This window comes from Bos grunniens, chromosome 20, assembly GCF_055505025.1.
Source record: "Bos grunniens cultivar Pamir isolate PY7600 chromosome 20, Bosgru_T2T1.0, whole genome shotgun sequence".
NCBI classification, from domain to species: domain Eukaryota; kingdom Metazoa; phylum Chordata; class Mammalia; order Artiodactyla; family Bovidae; genus Bos; species Bos grunniens.
Genome location: NC_141184.1, coordinates 51,324,678 through 51,342,052, shown reverse-complemented (window position 1 = coordinate 51,342,052; position 17,375 = coordinate 51,324,678). Strand labels below are relative to the sequence as shown.

At 40.2% G+C, this 17,375-nt stretch overlaps 1 protein-coding gene across 8 annotated transcripts in view; it reads right to left on the bottom strand.

The window, feature by feature from the left end:
* The window catches only part of RAB3C (RAB3C, member RAS oncogene family), a 365,186-nt gene that overhangs the window by 98,803 nt on the left and 249,008 nt on the right, over positions 1 to 17,375 (bottom strand). The window lies entirely within an intron of this gene.

Sequence of the window (17,375 nt, the reverse complement as noted above, 5' to 3'; positions counted from 1 at the left end):
GAGTAGGATAAAATTTGTGGCAGCTTTTCTAATTTTACTTCTTTCTGCTAAAGGTTTGAAAAGATCCATTGTCTTTAAAGAAGGAAAATGGTAATACTGGTAAGATGCCTTTTACTAAAGACTTCTTCTTATAATAGGTTCGGGGAACTTTATCTTTTAGAAACATTCAAAAATATGAAACATCTGAGGCAAAGAAGTAGGCCACTTTCAAGAAAATCTGAACTGGATTCAGCCTTGCATCAAGCCCGAAAGAAGATTTTTTTTTTCTCTTTGTATTTTGTCAGTCGTCCAGAACGAACACTATTCCAAGCTGTTCTGCTGATTATTCAGCTTCTTTGCCAATATCATTTCTGGGTTACAGACAGTGACTTTTTTTCCACTCTGGTTGAGAAAATGATTTGAATAATCCATTAGCAGGGGAGAACACCTAACAGCCTGCTATATTGCACACATCTTATCAATGAGTCATCCATAAGGTAACAGAGAGGGTGGTTCATTAATTAAACATCCTACTCTCACCCCGGGGCAGAACATATTAAAAATTACCATCTTTATTCTTTAATAATATTATTCTGTGTTAGAGTGAATAATTAAATTACATAGAAACAACCTAGCAGAGATAATTACAATTATCATTACATAATGAATAGCAGCATTGTTGTCCATACATTGTATTTTTCTAAAAGCTAGATGTGCCTATTCTTGTTTTCACAGAATGTGATTTTAAGGTATAAGCACATTTTATGTGTGATTTAGCTACTGTTTTTCATTAACACCCTTCAGACTTTCTTATTTTATCAGAAATAATCTGATCAAAATACTTTATATTACTAATATTCCTTGGTGGAGAATATTAACTGTAAATTCATATCTTGAAGAAGCATGCAGATGATTAAATTTCTCTCAAAGAAACATGCATAAACTATTTCACCTCTTGGCGGAAGTTATATATGAGGATCCTCAGCTACATCCTCATATGACTGAAGAGGAAGTTCATAAAAGCAGAAAAAAATAAAAGGTCCACATCTAATAAAATTATGCACTGGAAGATTAGGTCAGAATTTCAGAAGCTTTCTCAAGTCACATCGAACTCTGACAATGCCTCTTTTTGGTTGTTGCTGAAAATGTGGCTGTCTAGATTCTCTTTATTCATTTATTATTTTTTAACATTTAAAAAATGTAGACCATTTTAAAAGTCTTCATTGAATTTGTTACAATGTTGCATCTATTGTTTATGTTCTGGTTTTTTGGCCGGTGAGGCATATGGGAACTTAGCTCCCCCACCAGGGATTGAACCTGCACTCCCTGTGTTGAAAGGCACAGTCCTAACCCCTGGATCACCAAGAAGTCCCTTGGATCCTCTTGATCTTTTAAAGCAGATTGTTTCCCAGTGTCATTTACTTTCCCAGAGAAGAGCATGAGGAAGAGAGCAGCATGTGTTCAGCACCCTCTCTCGAGTCTGTGCTAGGAAGGACCAGTGTGCACAAGCTTCAGGGTTTTAATGCTGGTGATCCCTTGCATACGTCTCTAACCCTAAGCCCCACACTCAAATATCTAACTGCCAATTCAACACTGCTGCTTGGATGTCTGGTGGAAATTGCAAATACGAGCAATCGAAAATACATCCCATACACTGCTACCTCAACCCTCTTCTGATTCCCACTGCTACCCAAAGCCAACCTCTTGAAGTCTACCCCCTAACTTACTGCCACCATCATCTGCCCTGGAGCTCAGGATCCAAACTCAGGAGCCACTCATGGTTCCTCTTGCTCTATTCTGTCATCATGATGTCCTGCCTGGTTCATTTCAGAATCTGTTCTAAATCTGCTCACTGTCCCTTCCCCCAAGGCCATTGCTTAGCCCATGTGGACATCACATCTTACACAGACTGTGGTCTCGGCCTCTTCAGGGGTCTCTGGGTTTCCTTTCTTGGGTTCCCACACTCTAAGCTCTACATGGCAGTGGGAGGGATCTTTTCAAAATGCAAGCATTAGGACACTACCTCAGCTTCTTGTAACACACAGAGAGCCACAGCCTAAGGAGCCCTCTGAACCAGATGCTGTACCTCTAACACTCTTGCTCTTGCCCTCTGGGCCCCAGCTACCCGGGCCTTCTAGTCCCTTCTGGACTCAGCAAGCTCCTGGCTGCAGTTCTCCCACTTGCTGTTCCCTCCTTTGCCTGGAAAGCTCCTCCAGCCCTAGATAGTCTTCACGTGGTCAGCCTCTTCTTGTCATTCACACCTCCCCTTGACTGCTACTTCTTCACCTAGTAGGCACTTACCAATTTTATGTGAAATGAATGACTAGATCCTAAGGTATGAAAATGCAGTAAATGCATTCCTAAAATCAGGTTCTGACAAAATGAAATTTACTCAGTGGTGCCATCAATGTTACAGGGTAAGAAGTACCCAGATCAAGAATCTTCCTATTTTTTATTTATTTATTTATTTTTGTTTTTTTGAGTACCTAGGTAACTGGGCGTGCTGCCTGCTCAGTCCATAGCTCTTCCCCATGTCCTACAGGCCTCAAAGTCATGTGCATGACCGGTCCCTGCCTCCACAACGACCTCTCCCCCTGCCACCCTGCCCCTTGCCCCTCTACTCCAGTCACAGCCTCTTCTTGCTGTTCCTACAGGCTTATTGCATACATTCCAGGCTTGGAGGTTTTGCACTAATCCTTCTTTCCATTCAGAGTTCAGCTTCAAAATCAGTTCCTCAAAGAGGCATGCCTGACCACTGAGGCTAAAGCAGCCTCTCACATTATTATAACTTAATTCTCTGCATAGCCCTTGTCACTGGTATTTTTCTTGTTTATTTTCTTCCCTTACCACCAGGCCATAAATTTCAGTGTCTCTCTTCTTTCTACTGTATCCCCAGGGCCTGGAATAATGTCTGGCAAATAGTAGGTGATTAATAAATATTTGGTGGGTATGAATATGACCCTAACTAATTTGGTGCCTTGAAGCCACTGAGTTCATAAGAAGTACTATTTGAAATATTAGCCAAATGCTTATCTCTCCCACCCCAAGTCTCCTATTGATTTTTAAAGTGATGCTAGTCTTTTTTTGCATAAAAATATTCCTCTTTCAACTCAAACTTCTCTATAGACTCTCTCTCACAGTTGTAGTGTAGTAGGATTTCTCTTTTTCTTTGAAATAAGCAAGGGCTATGTTTTATTTATCTGTTTGCAGCACAGAGCAGAGTGTCTGACACACAGCAGGTGCTCAATAAATATTTATTGAAAGAATGAATGAATGAAAAGCATGTAGAATAAAGCTAAGGATCTGCTGGCTGGGTGCCCACTAGAACTGTAGAACGGGATAAAGCTAGATGGCTTGGCAAAGGCTCAGCCCACCTTTCTTAGCTGAGAATTAGCGAGTTACTTTGGCCTGACTTCTGAGATCTGGCTGCCTGCAGCTCTTCAATTCACTAGAAAACTGCATACCTTCTTTACAAAGTGTTGGTCTGTTGTGAAGACATCACAGATAACCTGGCTTTCTCTTCAACCAGCAGCATCAGCAGTGTTTAGCTTTCTCTGAAATCCAGAGCACTTGTTGGATTTCCAGGGCAAGGTTCTGAAAGCTCCTGTCCTGTGTCTCCTCCCAGGTTTTGTGGTCCTATGCATACATCAGATTCAGAGATGCTGTCCTCAGTCCCCTGAAGTCTACTCCCTACCTCCTCCTCACACCCTGTGGAACCTAGGCCCCTCACCTGGATGTTGGGAATCAGCTCCTGCCTGTGTCTCCTGGCTGGATATCAACTTGTACATCATAGCCTGTACTAGTGTGTACAGCCTAACAGGTATGTCTGATTGCCTTTGTACCTTTGCACTAAGCCATTATCTAGTCTGAAGGCTCTGACTATATCTTTAGCTGAGCTATGTTTACCTCCTAGACTCTGAACCCCACACATAATTTCTGGTTCATAGAGGAGCTCTGGCATCATGTTCATAATAATAACAACCCCTTCTTCTAACACTGCCAGAACATCTGGATATTCCATCTCCTCAGTTGATCATTTGCTGCCTTGGATTTGGCATTAATCTTCTCATAGTTCCATCTGGCACTATTGGATAGCTTTGTCTCTGGACTCTTGCCTTGGACCTAGTCTTATTTATGCACTTTATTTCAGTTTCATCTTTTGCTGTCACGTTCATCCGTAAGTGGCTGATTAGATCAATGATAGCTGATGTATCACAGAGTGAAATATTGTATGACCATGAAAAGGATGATGTCAATTATGAAAAGATTGGCATGGAAAGATCCCCACAGTGTATTTTTGAATAATAATAATACCAGGTTGCAAAATAATATGTTCAGTATCATTCCATTCACATTAAATTATACAGCTTCTCTAAAAAGAGAAGCATGGAATTTTTTTCAAGAAATATCAATGGAGGTAAGATTACAAGCATCTGTGCTTTCTTCTTTATCCATGATGATGCATTATTTACATTTTCCAAAATCAGTATGTGCTCTCTTTCTAAATAGACAATCCAACTAAAAAGAGGAAAGAAAGACAGCCTTATGGTAGGGAACTTTTACACTCCATTTCTTCTCTGATCTGGTAAAGCAAGTGGAAGGAAAACGTTAGCTGAGGGAGGTGGAGATGGAAAAGCCAGTGATAGTCTAATAGTCCAGGCCTCCAAAGGCAGTCTCTGGGCCTGATCCCACTGTAGGAGTAGAAGGTGCTGGCTGTGAATGCATTTACTGTACCTAGCAAGTTAGGGGTCTGTTCACTATTAACTTTACTTCCCCCAAACAGTACATAATCTGTCATTTTTAAAAACAGATTATCTTTTTTTTTTCACTTTTAAAAGTTGGTTTTCTTGACAGTTTTGAAGAGAGTCAACTGAATTTTGAAATACAGTATTTCAAAAGTATATTTTATCCAAAAAAGTTAGTGCTTGAAAATAGTAGCTATGATATGCATTGGAAAAAGAAACTCTTAAGGCCAGTGTTCTCCTTAACACTTCTTTCTATTAGGAAAAAGGTCATAACAGATAATAGGAAGTGTTGAAAAGAGAAATAGTTAATAAAACCACTCCATGGAAATATTCACTCTGAAAGCCCCCAACATAGGTACACAGCAGCTGCTTCCTAAATGTCATGGCCTGGCTGCACATACTGCCCTGCATTCTGATCTACAGACCTTGACCATGGCCACACGGGATGGAGGTTAGATCCAGAGACATCTTCAGGAAGCTAGGCCTTTGTAAATTTACACAGAGGGGAGAGTCCTGGTCCTCAGGCTGAAGGAGAAACTGAAGGGGACTTTCCTCTTTTCTGAACTTTGACACTCCTTTTCTATATCCATACAGTACACATTTAGGGCTTTCCTAGTGGCTCAGATGATATTAAAAAAAAAAAAATCTGCCTGCAATACAGGGGAAGCTGGTTCAATCCCTGGGTTGGGAAGATCCCCTGGAGAAGGAAATGGCAACCAATTCCAGTATTCATGCTTGGAGAATCCCATGGACAGAGGAGCCTGGTGGGCTGCAGTCCGTGGGATCGAAGAGTCAGACGTGACCGAGCAACTGAGGATGCACACACCACCTTACACATTTATGAGCTGGGTTCTACCAGGGATCTAAAAGTTTGATGCTTGCCAAAAAAAAAAAAAAAATGCTGATTTATTTTAATACTTCCCAATGCTATTTTTTCTTACTTTTAAAAGAATTAATTAAAAATAAAAGCTTATCCAATTAGAGGAACATGACCACACCTGGGGTAAGCTTGGCAAGGCTCCCTGAGGATGAGTAAGAATTAGCAGAGCTGGGTGCAGCCCCTGCGGCTCCTGACTTCCCATCCCTTGTTCTGCTCTGTCACCCTGTCCCACAAGGAATTTCCCGACACTCCCATATGTCCTGTTAGGATGCCACCAGCCATTTCTCCCTGCTTTGGCATATTCGTTCTGCTGTATTTCTTTTCCCGCTTGTGAGGCAAAAGAAAATGGTTTTCTTCTTTAAATCATTGTGCTTTCATTTCTAAAATCATAGGAACACAAATTTTTATTCATTGTCTACCTTATGAACTTGAGAGGTGGGAACTTCTTCAGTGAAAGCTGAAACAGAGTGATAATCCCGCAGAATGTGCAAAAAGCTTGGTCATCTGTTCCTTTGCAACAGCCTGCAAACTCTCATCATATGGGTTGGATGACACCACCAGGAGGGCAGGGAGACTGCTTGGAAAGAGCCAAACCTACTTATCCAGTGCTGGAAGGCTGGTTTCAGCATGGGGCCAGATTCTGTTTCCCATTGTTTTAATACCTGTGGGGGAGGTGCTCAGGTGGAAATGCACTTTTGGAGATCTCCCTTTCAAAGAATCATATTGCTGGAGGTGTTAACAAGCATCTAATATCACTCTATGGCTCATCAAAGAGAAAAATGAAGCATAATCTTTCAGGCTTGCCTAAGTTTACAATAAAGCAGAACTGGGGCTTGATGCCAAGGTAGCCTTAAATGGATTATCAGATTCAAAGGCCTAAGTACAGATACGTTTTAGTCATAGTATTTATAATGTGGGTTCTCTGGGTCTACCATTTTATCTGTTTTCTCCTTGTTATTCCCCATCCCACCCCCTACCAACTCTTTAGTTTCTTAACACAAGTTGTTCCAAATACAGAGGAAGCCAACCTCAGCTTAGTTAAAATATCAACTTTTTATCAGTTATGATAAAAGGTTTTATAGAAGCAGATGGTAAACCTAGAGACAAGAGGAGATAATGAGCCAATTTAATTTTTAAAATGTTATCTTAGTTTCCATAACTAGTTGCAAAGAGTCTGACAAGACTTAGCCACTGAACAACAAATGGCAGATTAGATGTAGATATACAGACTTTTGGAGAAGGCAATGGCACCCCACTCCAGTACTCTTGCCTGGAAAATCCCATGGACAGAAGAGCCTGGTAGGCTGCAGTCCATGAGGTCGCGAAGAGTCGGACACGACTGAGCGAATTCACTTTCATTTTTCACTTTCATGCATTGGAGAAGGAAATGGCAACCCACTCCAGTGTTCTTGCCTGGAGAATCCCAGGGACGGGGGAGCCTGGTGGGCTGCCGTCTATGGGGTCGCACAGAGTCGGACACGACTGAAGTGACTTAGCAGCAGTAGCAGCAGCAGCATACAAACTTTTAATGTGCTTCAAACTTTAAGTAAGAATAATTGAATAAATATAATTTAATGAGAACAGACATAAAATGTGGTTAATGCTGATAGACTGTTGTCATTGGAGGTATATTCTGTATATTCATGATATGTTATAACCACATTTCAGCAACATATAGTCAACAAAAGTATTGGGTTGGCCAAAATGTTCATTTCTGTAACATGTTACAGAAAAACCCAGATGAATTTTTTGGCCAACCCAATAATATATCAAGATTTACTAATTTTATTTGTAAAACCCATTTTGTGTTTTAATGGATAAGTCTGCATTATCTACAGTATACCCTTTTGGGTTATCAGATTCTAGTTCTACTCAATGTCTTTGAGCTAATTTGTAACTCTTTGTAAATGTAAGTATCTGACTGTGAGCTCAGTCCTACCTGGTAGTGATTTAACTGACTTCTTCCCTCTTGTGGGACAAACAGCTATGTTCCCTTTTGCAACTCATCTCACCATTGTTTACCTCCATATAAATTCATGCTTTTCTGACTTTTCCTTTGAAACAGTTATAACACCTGCTTACTTCACTCATATGAGTAAAATAACTTTTTCAGAATGCATTCACTTTACATTTGTCTAAAAGTCAAGACTATACCTTTTGCTGAAAATCATTTAACAGATACTAAATAAGAAGTATTTATATTGTAGTTTCCTTAGAAGGCTAGTTATTGGTAGGAAAAATCCATCAAAAGGATAAATAAATAGTGATGAAAAGTAAAAATAAAATATTTTCCATTAAGGAAGGCAATTTGACACAATTAGGAACTAAATTTTAGGAAGGAAAGAAACCTTATGAAATATCTTGTACCTTTAAATCTGCCAAGAATAAGTGATGACAGCAGGTTTAAGAAAGTAACAGCCACTGTCTCGATCTCAGCTGTTTGATATGGGAGCCTTCAGCCACAAAAGGTGACTGGGGTTTCCAGTCGCCAAACTGAGACGTGCTGTACATGGAAAATGAACACTGGAGTTTGAAGATTTCATACAAAAAAAGTGTAAAATATCTCAATCATAATCTTGATATTGTTCACATGTTGAAATGGTAATATCTTAGATAACTTGCATTAAATAAAAGACTTTAAAAATTAATTTTACAGAGTTCTTTTTGCTATTAAAAAGTGACTGATAGGGAATTAAAAATTAGTTCTGTGGCTACCGGATAGTTCTGGTAAAGAGAATTAAACTGTAAATTTAATATTTTACCGGATATTATTGCCATATTCTTGGGTTACAATATCTATGCAGGAGAAAAGCAAGAAGAAAGGTCATAAATTTAAGAACAGTTACCTGGGAATTCATACAAAATTAATATTCTTCTTCTGTGAACAATCACATAACATTTGGCTGTCATCGTTTATGATATATAAAGACAGAAAAGATCATGAGACAGCTGCCTGCAGTAAACAGTTCAAAGATCAATAGGCGTATATTTAGTTTTATCGTACCTTTTGTCCTTGTTGGAAAGCAAGTAAAATGCGAAGTTGTGTGTGTGTCTATGTGTGTGTGTGGGCAGGTGGGTCAACGTTTCAGGTTTCCATGAAGAAATGAAGAGAGCTGAGCATTTAAAATGAAGAAGGAGGTACAAGCTGGGTTAATCTTTCTAGAGATATGATTGGTTATCTTGGAAACAGTTTACATTCTTTATCAAACAAGATCCTGAATTTTTTTTTTTTTTTTAGCACAAGTAGTATATGGATTTAAGCTGTTTATCATTCCAAAATGACAAACAGTGTCTGTGAGCATTGCAAATACCTACATTAATGAACTGCATAATTTTCATTTGTAATGGAAGAACAAGTTGTATGACTATCAAGTTAAAATCATGACTGTGAGAGAGAAATGGAACTTTTTCAGGGACTTAACTTTGATATATTTTTACCAAAAGAAAATATTACACTGTTTTTTCTGATTAAAAATAATAAACATTTATTATAAAAAGTATTCAATCAACATATAAGAAATAAAAAAAGCAGAATGGAACCTCTGCTCTCAGACCCACTCCCTTTGTCAGAGATGTTCACAATTAGCAGTTTGGTGTGTATCCTTCTAAATGTGTTCTTGCCGTGTGTGTGTGTGCATATGTGTGAAAGAGAGAGAGAGGAGAGGGGGAGAATGGGATCATGTAACTCACATTGTTATATAAACTGCTTTGTAAGTGCATACATAATGTCTTTCTTTGGAAAATTAAGATATATAAGTAATACTCATCTCTCTCCAGACTCTTCACTGACAGTCTCCCCTGCCTGTAGTACTAAGCACTGGGCCTGCTGTACTGGTGGTGTTAGACATGTGTCCTTTCCATGTCTCCGGTAACTCAACTGCAAGCTCCTTGACGGCAGAATCAAGCTGTACTTAGATGAGCCATGGCATCTAGCATAGAGCTAGGTCCACAATGTGCTCTCAAGTATATTTTCTCAATAACAGATTATTTCCTGTGAATATTAACCAATTATACAATATCCTGAACACCATACAAGAAGGGGAAACAGGCAAATTTCTTGATTAATAATTGCTGACATCCCAGGAGAAGTGCTAAGTCTAGGCTTCTGGCACCCCATTCTTGACACTCAAAATTTCTGAAAGGAGCCTTAGAGAGCATCAGTGGGTCACTGCCCCGAGGTGCTTTACATATAGTAACCATTTCATTCTTACAGTAACCTTGTAATGTAGGTACTTTTGTAATTCCCATTTTACAATGAGGAATCTGATGCACAGCGTTAAGTAGTGGCACTGGGAACTAAATCCAAGCTTCTAACTTCAGGACTCGCACTTTCAAGCCCTATTGTTATGCTGAGGAGGTGATAATCCAAAAGTTTCAAGACTTTTCCATATAGTCATGGTGGATGACAAGAGAAATTTTTCATACAAATAAACACCAACATCTTATTGACACACAAGTCCACTGTGCATTTATCTTGATAATGATGCCCTTTATCCTACTCATAAAGATGCACATTCCTCACAGCAAAGAGAATGGCAAAGAAGCTGAGTGGGCATGTCCCAGGTAAAGGGTGGGGGGCTGGGAGTCAGGATGGGATAGGTCTCTGGTCTAGGTCAGGAACCCTTGCCTTGGATTCCCCATGCAGCTTCTATTAGTTCCACTCTAGCAGTGATATTTTTAATAACAAAGAGCAGCACTTGAATGCATTGCTACTCTGTGGCCTAATTTTCATCTTCTAAATTTGCCATCATGTACTTTATGCTCTTTTAAGCTAAATGACTTATCACTAATTAATCAGGACTGTGATGCTAAATTTTGACCACAAAGGGCGGACCAAAGCCAAGTCACCTGGCTTTCAGTTAATTGGAAAAATTAAATGGATGAGTGAAGTCAGTTCTTCCAGGTATAAATAATGTGTTTTACAACCCATCTATTTACAGGCATCAGCAGAAATAGTTTAATAGCAGCAGGCTCTAAGACTGTTCTATCCTCTTCTTCAATATGTAGCTACAGCGACAGTGTCAAGTTGACAGTACAGAAAGTAGAATCAAATATGCTATATATTATAAGTAATTTTATGTTGAATTTTATCAAGGTCATCTTTACTTCTGAGGACAAACTCTCTCTCATGCATGTACGCACTGACTCTTAGCGAAATAGTTACTGAGTATCTACCATGTGTCAGGCACTGGGCATGTAGTGAGGAACTAGGGAATCGGGGTGTCTGATGTGTCATGGCAATGCTACCCCAGCCACCTGGATGCAGGGAGTAGCTGGTGGTCTCTGGCTAACTTGTACCATTAAATATGGGCTTCACTTTCTGCCTACTTGCCCTGCCCTCACCATGTCTAGGCTGGAATTCTCTTGCATAACCTCCCCTTGGGGCCCTGTGCTTAGCACTGTGGTTACACCTGTCATAGAACCTTGCCTACTTGTTTGTATTCTTCATTGGAATCTTCATTCCCCTGAGAAGAGGCACTGTTTTGTCCATCATTGTTTTCTGTGGCCTGGCACATAGTGCATTCTTACTAAACGTCTGTTAAATGTTTGCTGTAGGTGGTATTATTTTGTGTAAACTCTCCTGGTTTGGCTATGTGTTCATTTTCTTTTTATTGGAGTATAATTGCTTACAATGCTCTGTTAGCTTCTGCTGTACAACAAAGTGAATCAGCTATGTGTGTATATTTCCATATATTCGCTTCTTCTTGAACCTCCCTTACACCTTCCCTTGCCGCTTCCCACCCCTCTAGGTCTTCACAGAGCACCGAGCTGAGCTCCCTGCCCTCCAGCGGCTTCCCGCTAGCTAGCTATCCTACACATGGTGCTGTATATATGTTAATACTACTTTCCCAATTGGTCCCACCCCCCAGCCCCCCATTGTATTCACATGTACATCTGCATCGTAATTCCTGCCTTGCAAGTAGATTCATCTGTACCACTTTTCTGGATCCCATATATATGTGTTAATAGATGATATTTGTTTTTCTCTTTCCGACTTACTTCACTCTGTATGACAGACTCTAGGTCCATCTACATCACCACAAGTGACCCAGGTTCATTATTTTTTATGGCTGAGTAATATTCCATTGTATATATGTACCACACTATGTGGTCGTTTTTTGTGTTGTGGTATAAAATTACTGATGTGCGGTCACAGTTGGGAAATTTCTAATCTAAAGGCTGCCCCTACAAAGGGTGCTACAGTAGGAATATGCTCTGGTCCTCCTTGGGAGGCTGCTGCAAATAAGCTAGAAGAAGATCATGGAAAAGCAAAAGAAGAGAAAAGAGAAAAATGCACTGAACATCTGCCCAGAGAAACGCCACTCAAACATTCATGAGAAACCATTATGAAGCTGTCCTCCTACCATTCTATTTAATCATGGCTAGCCTCTGTGTTCGGAGAAGGCAATGGCACCCCACTCCAGTACTCTTGCCTGGAAAATCCCATGGACGGAGGAGCCTGGTGGGCTGCAGTCCATGGGGTCGCTGAGGGTCGGACATGACTGAGCGACTTCACTTTCACTTTTCACTTTCATGCATTGGAGAAGGAAATGGCAACCCACTCCAGTGTTCTTGCCTGGAGAATCCCAGGGACGGTGGAGCCTGGTGGGCTGCCGTCTATGGGGTCACAGAGTCGGACACGACTGACGCGACTTAGCAGCAGCAGCAGCAGGATCTGTGTTACCTTGGGAATCATCCTCTATCCTAGCTCCTGTTTTTCTGTTTTCTTTTTTCTCTCACAGCCTTTTTCAGAACCAGTAACTCTTTTGATACCTTACTTATTATGTACTTATTTGTTGATATCTCCCCCATTTGACTCCCTGAGGGTAGGGACTCAGTACCCTCAAGATCTAGGACAGTTCTCAACATGTCGGTGTTTGATAGACAAGTCATTCTAAACTATAGCTGTCTTCAAACTTCTGGATACACTTACAGGCACAATATATCTGTAAAAAATGGGGAAGTATGGTTGCATCTATGTTTTGCTCCCAGTTGCATCCCCACAATGTATCAGAGTGCCTTGCCTGCTACAGACACTCAATAATCACTGAATAAATGAGTAAGTAAACCATTCAATTAAAATTCTATTTCCAGTTTATAAACCATTGGGAAAACTGGAATTCATAGGTCCACACTGATGATAAACAGATATGTAAATAAATAAATGGGAGAATTTTGCTTCAAGTAGAATATTTAGAGCTGGTGGCAGATGTGGAAGAAGTGCTGAAATTGGAAAATCTTAATTTTGTACATATTTTATTAAAGATTGGATCAGGCCAGAGGCATCAATGGATGCTAAACCTAGAGGGAAATCTTGATGAGGAATTAGCTATTAGCATGGCTTTAAAGTGCCTCCCAACAGACAGCTTATTAGTTATGGGGGAGAAAATTAAACAGTAATTATCTAGTGGAGAAATCAAAAAACACTCGACTGGCTGATTAGAGTCAACATCACCATAGAGGGACAGATGCACTTGGTGCCCCTCCAGATGTGATAGCCTGAGAGGGACGCAACATCACCTGTGCAGTGTTCCAGACAAGAACATATAACCTGAGCGTGATCATGAGGGGCTATCAGGCAAGTGAGGGATGTGCTATTTCAAAATGGGGAGAGGTGGCGATGCTCTGGTATCTCCAAAACATCAATATTAGAAAAGACAAAGAAAGGCTGCAGAACTTAGCCATGTTGAAAGAGGTTAAAGACACATGGCAAACAAATGTGCTCCCTGCCCCTAGAGCGGATCTTCTGCCAGAGGGGGGAATGTTATACAGCAGCGGACCCCAACCTTTTTGGCGCCAAGGACTGGTTTCATGGAAGACAATTTTTCCGCAGACCAGGAGCAACGAGGAGGTTTGGGGATGATTCAAGTGCATTGCGTTTATTGTGTACTTCATTTCTGTTATTATTACAGCAGCTCCACCTCAGATCATCAGGCATTAGATCCCAGAGCTTGGGGACCCTTGGTTGGATCAACTGATAAGATAGACTAGATGAGAGAATTCTATCAATGTTAAATGTGTTTACAGTTTTAGAAAATAAGTGCACTGATGTTTGGGGTAAAGGGCCATGAAATATGTAACATACCTCCAGTTCCTCTAGAATAAAATTATACGTATAATAAAATGTACAAAATGCATATGAAGAGGAAGAGCCAGAGAGAGAAAGAGTGCATACAAATCACAGAGCCAACCATGTAAAATGTTAACAAGTGATTCTGGGTTAAGGGTATATGAGTGTATGGGTGTTCTTTGTACTATTTTTATATTTACAAATTATCCATGATTGAAATTATTTCCAAATAAAAAGCCAAAAAATAAAAGAAGGTAAAAATATATCAAAATGTATCAATAATTACCAAAAATAAAAATTATTTCATTAACTACTTGTATAGGTTTTAATATTTCATGGGTTGATTAATACCACATTAATCTGAATGATAAATTCATAAACCTTATTTTGCATGCTAGAAATGGTTTAACTTCAAAAAGGAAAGTATAATAAAATCAGCTATAATGGGAAAGTTTGCATACTAATACACACTACTCAGAAGTCCCTGTACTCAGCAGTTCTTTGGGTTCCAAAATGCTTGCCCACTGGGAATTTTCAGTCTGGAAGCCTCCCCTGCCTGACAGAAGCATCACCGAGAAGCAGGAGCCCTGGCAGTAGGCATTCCCCTCCCCAAACACCGCATTATCCAGATGCCCCCAGCTCCTCCCGCCCACCCTGCCTACTCTCAATCCTGACATCCAGCGCCATCCGGCCTGGCAGCAGCCCAGGAGATACGGCCACTTCAGTGGTCAGACACGCAATTACTAGAAGTGACTTACAGTTCATAACTGTACCCTAAACACGAACATCATTTCACCATGCACAAGACACAGAGTGTATCCTGCCCTGAGGAACAGCAATCTATGTTAGAGGAAAACAAATAGCCAGATTAAAGGGAAATGTTAATTGGAAGTAGCCAATTAAGTTTTTATTATGTCAGATTAGTTCAGGCTTACAACCACATTAAATCAGGACATCAAAAGGCATGGCCCTGGAATAATAAGTTAGAAACCAGCACTGACTCTCAGTTTCTCTGCAAATTATTCGCCTGTGCCCTTCTGTTATCCTCAGGAATACAGCCCTCTTTGTCACAGCCTTGTGTGGCTGCCATTTGGGGGTGGGGGTTGTTGTATAAGTGATCAGAGAATGATTTCCAGTCAATAACATGTCAGCTGTCTCAGCTCCAATTGTATGTCTTATATTCAGTGTGTTGAAGCCAATCTGATTTTTTTATCACTTTTTTTTTTCCTTTTTTTGGTTTCCCTGCCCATGTTGCTTGGAATTTAACTTGGGCCGACAAAAAAGGTTTTATTGATTTATGTAGGAGCGAGAGAGAGCGTGAGGCGGGGAGAGAGAGCAACAGAGGGAAATGCCAAGAAAACACACAAGCAGATTTAGATTTAGCATGCTGGATGATGCTGGGTGACCCAAGATGGAGGTGGCCACAGGCAGTGCTCAGTGTAACAAATATTACATAGAATGTATGTCATTTCTTATTCTGGATTTTGTGCTTTAGTTGCTTGTCTTTCAAGAAGGAATACAGTGTTAATGCATTCAACATCGTATAAACAATAATATTTCTGGTTCCTCTGCTGCTGTCTCTCCTTGAGGCTGGCACAGTTGTATGAACATTTGTCCTGTTTATCCTTGGCCTGGGGTAATTACTACCAGCAGTGTGTTGCGGGGGGGGGTGGTGTATGTTGCCGCACCCCCCCTCCCCACTCCAGACAAAGATTCTCTCTGCTTTGTATCTCCTGACTAGATTGGCTGAGTGTGACACTGACCCTGACCTCTTTTCACTTCAGCAAGCATTTTTCTAACATATGCCATGTGGAAGGCACCTGAGTTGGGAAAGGCTGAACTAGAAATCATAATAAGACATAAGACTTAGTCCTATAATAAAAAGCTTGCCTCCCTGACAGTGTTATCTAGATCACAATTGTTAAATTGCTTTGCTTACATAAATTATTTAGCATGTTTCTACCGGATCTTTGTTAATAACATGGACAGTATAATAATTGTGTTGTTAAGTCCAAGTCCCAACCAGGGAGAAATAGAGTATATTGTACATTTCACTCGGCATAGCACAGAGATGAGAATTAACCCTGTAAATGCCAGCTTTTAATCTTTCATGATGGAAGGCTTCCCCAAATAGCTTGCACATGATTTCCTCTCTCAGATGGAAGAATCTACTTGTCCCAGTTCTACATACCCCCTCCCCCAACCTCTAGCCCTCCCCCTCCCTCCACAGACAGCTGGAATCCAGCATCTGACACATTTTGGCCCACTGGTGTTGGCTAGCAATTATTCTTCCCCTCTCTTGAACAAAGAAAATAAAACTTTTCAATGCTGAAACATGTAAAGGCCACAATCTGGGGAGTTGTCTGTGCTCCCTTTCCCGGCATCCATCTGTCCATCAGCCCCACGATGACCAGTGCATCCATGACTGACCATCACCGCTGCTCTTCTTCATTCTGTTTCTTCAGTCCTTGTCTCTTATCACTCCCTGCCCTGCTTCTGGTCTTGATGCCTTCTCGGTACAGGGTCAGTCAGTGACCTCAGCCTTTTGCTTCTCTGCCCGGTACACCAGACACTGAACTAACCCTCATAGCATCTCTCTGCTCAGCCTCAGTTCTCCCAAATGCTGCCCCTTCCAGATGCTCAGAAGTCCCCTTCCTACCTTAAAAGCAACTGGACGTGCGGGGGAGAGTTGGAGGTATAGGATTATTTCTGGATCTGAATAATTTCAGGAAAGCTAGAGGTTCTGAAAAACTAGATAATGGGTAGTAGACGGTTTACTCTATTTATAATGGATGAGAACACTATTTTTAAGAAATGGCTGCTTAAAATCCATGATTCAGGAATCAGGAAAAGCATGTGAGATCTCTTTCCTTTAAAAAAGAAATCTTGCTTCTTTTGAGTCAGAAAAAGTTAATTCTATAGTTCAGTTAAAAGATGCCTCTACAGAGATCAAAATGATAGTCCCCACTACTTTCCTTCACACATTTTAAAATAAATTCAGGCTCCAGACAGGACACCCACCTTAGCAGATAATTATTTTCCTTCAGCAGCAAAACATCAAGCTTCAAATAACTAATTGATTCAATGAATATTTATGAATCTTGGAAGAAGTTTAAGCAGGCTCAAAACATCCTATTAACCATTTTTCTAATAGGGATGTCATTTTTTTTTTTTAATGATCCCTTTTCACTCTTTAAGGTTCAAGTTAAACCTGACCCTGCCTGGGATCCTAAAATAATGGCTCTCTCATCTCAACTGATATGAGGCATTTAACCTCATTCCTTACATGGAGTTAAGTCATCAACAACTATTTTCAGATTGGGAGTGAATTTCCATAATTTAATCTTTTGAGAAGCTGGTATATGATTACATTATTCAAGTAATATACTATATTTTAAATTGATGAATAAATCTGCATTTTAGGTAGTTGAGAATGAATAAAGTTGAGCAAAATCGAGTAAGGGGAATTTCAGTGCTTATACTTTTCCCCAAAGCTGTAATATCTCTTTCTTTTTTGATACTTCGCTAAATAGCTGGAAAAAGTCCATCAGCAATCAGTTCCCATTTGGAATCAATCAAAAGAGATAACTATTGAGAATTCTCATTGATTGGAATCACTGCTGGTACCTCAGAAAACCTTGAGGATTAAGGGTTTAAGATGAACATATGCAAATGTTCAGCATAGACTACATGTCTCTTC